The sequence below is a fragment of the Carlito syrichta genome, unplaced genomic scaffold (genome assembly GCF_000164805.1).
Source record: "Carlito syrichta isolate Samal-C Ts95f unplaced genomic scaffold, Tarsius_syrichta-2.0.1 Scaffold305731, whole genome shotgun sequence".
Taxonomy (NCBI): Eukaryota; Metazoa; Chordata; class Mammalia; order Primates; family Tarsiidae; genus Carlito; species Carlito syrichta.
Window position 1 is genome coordinate 12,758 of NW_007249827.1, and position 2,579 is coordinate 15,336.

Consider the following 2,579-nt stretch of genomic DNA (forward strand, 5'->3'; position numbering starts at 1 on the left):
AGTTTGTGGAAGAATGGGAGCAATGAGCTTCTAAAGTTAGCTTGTGTTCGTCCTGGTCTCAGAGTTTTTATGTTTTGAGCTCACTGGAGCTTAGTCTGGTTAGTGCTGAGTAGAAAGGGGGAGGAAATGGGGTCAATAGCTCCCGAACGCATCCTAGTGGTCTTGGGGTCAACGGCCCTTCCTGGTCCCTAACGCTCAGTGGGCCTCCGTGGCCAGCTCCCAACACTTGCCCTTTTCCCTCCTTCCCCTTTCTGAGTCTCCAATGGCCTTTATACCATTCTCTCTAACTTTGGACCCATAGCTTAGCTTCCACTTATAAGTGGGAACGTGCGGTATTTGGTTTTCCATCTCTGAGTTACTAGGCCAAGAGTTCAAGATCAGCCTGGGCAACAAAGCAAAACCTCATCTCTACAAAAAAAATAGAAAAATTAACCAAGCATGGCATGCACCTGTAGTTCCAGCTACTTAGGATAATGGCCTCTGATTCCATGCAAGTTGCTGCAGAAGACATAATTGTGTCCTTTTGTATGGCTGTGTAGTAGTCCATGATGCACATGCCCACACACATACACGCAACTTGGATACAGGTAGTGGGCCCTTAAGTCTTGACCGCTGTGGTATCTCAAGCATAAGCACAGTACCTGGCACAGAATAGATGCTCAAAAAAGTCATTGGAAGATGAAACAAGCAGGGCTGGGTGTGGTGGCGCATGCCTGTAATCCCAGCACTTTGAGAGGCAGATGCAGGAGGATTGCTTGAGGCCAGGAGTTCAAGACCAGCCTGGGCAACAAAGCAAAACCTCATCTCTACAAAAAAATAGAGAAATTAACCAAGCATGGCATGCACCTGTAGTCCCAGCTACTTGGGAGACTGAGACAGGACTGCTTGAGCCCAGGAGTTTGAGGCTGTAATGAGCTGTGATTGTGCCACTGCACTCTTGCCTGGATGACAAAGTTAAACCTTGTCTTTAGAAGAAGATTGAATGAACAAAGGAATTAATTAATGCCAACAATATATTTCTCAGGAGAGAGTCTAAGAATAAATGGGCTACTTTATTTTTGTGTGTATGTGTATATATATATACATTTAGTTTTATTGTAACAAAGCAACTTGTACACTTTTTAACTTGAAAACTGAGCATCATCTTTCCTTTCCAGCAAAACAAAAAGAAAATTTAAAAATAAACAGGAACAAAATTACAATAGAGAATGTCAATTCCCAATAAGATCCTACAGGTTCTGCTGATTCTCCCATCGAGTGGCAGGGCTCAAGTCATCATTAGGAGAGAATTTATTTTAAAAGTGTCATCTTAAACTGTAAGGATGTCCGTTAAACATCACACACAATTAAACATGCCAAAGGAGAAGCCATGTTGTCAAAATGCCCACTTAACCCACCCAAACATCTCAAAACCCACCCTTTGCTGACCTTCTTTAACCTCATTTTTTAAGTTTTTTTTTCTTTTTTTAAACAAGAGAAAGTAGACAGATACATGTTGGTAAATGCTAACTGTCCATATTCACATAGAGACACAGTGTACTCTCTAAGCCCAATATACAGAGAAAGGAGGAAAAAAGCTAGAATTCTATACTACACAGGGGCCCAGCACCCTCCAGCTTCCAGCAGAGTGAAGGGAGCCGGTTTTTCTTTTTCCCCACAGAGCTCGGTGGTGTTGATTCTCTGTGTTTGACTTGAACGTTTCGTGAAATCCTTTCCAGATTTCCATTTGATTTCAGTGGACTTTGAAGAAGGATCACTACTTTCATTCAGATGAAATTCTTTGGAGAGAACTTTATTTTCAAAATAAGGATTTTCATCAAATAAAAATCTATTCTGTAACCTGATTTGATATCTTCAAATTCTGTCACTTCAACTCTGGTCAAAGAATGCAGTGCCTCCTCGTCCTCCTCCCCAACCATTGTGGATGGTTGACAAATGTTGTTACCCAGAAGTCTGGAATTTTGGCGATCAATTCTGACTTCTTCTGAAAAAATGGTTGGCGGAGTTTTTTATATTTCTGTTCTACTTTCAAAATCTCCTCACTGGCTTGTTCGTTGAGTCTGTCTATTTCATTCCGTACTTCATCAATATGTTCAATTGCTTCTTCCTGCTCTTTTTCTCCTTTTTTTGGAAGGCCTGCAGAGGCCCAAGTCTCTAGATATGAAGAAGCAAGCACCCTTGATCTTCTCTTTGGAGGCTGGTGCAGAGACTGGCGTTTAGGGGCCATGCTGCGAGAACCAGGACAAGGGCCTCCGTGGTCTTCTGGAATAAGCTCAGAAAACCTGGGCTACTTTAATATGTAGATTTGACACTGGAATTAACATAATAGTTTATATGCTGATAATTACAGTATAAAAGTCCTTTAAAATTGTTAGCATTCCTAGGTAGGTTAAATCCCCTTGTTTAACCTTTGATATGATTTATGCCATCACTTTGCTTTCAAAACCCTTTAACTCAGCTCAGATAAGTTATCATAAAAATCATTGATGGCTTTCCTTTTTGTAAATACGACACACAGAAGATGAAACATTATGTTCAGAGAGATCAGGAAACTTGCCCAAGATCAGAAAGTTAGTTAA

At 41.1% G+C, this 2,579-nt stretch overlaps 1 pseudogene; it reads right to left on the bottom strand.

Moving 5' to 3' along the window:
• Positions 1–1,590: 1,590 nt before the first annotated feature.
• Positions 1,591–2,227, bottom strand: LOC103264818 (annotated as a pseudogene).
• Positions 2,228–2,579: the final 352 nt, after the last annotated feature.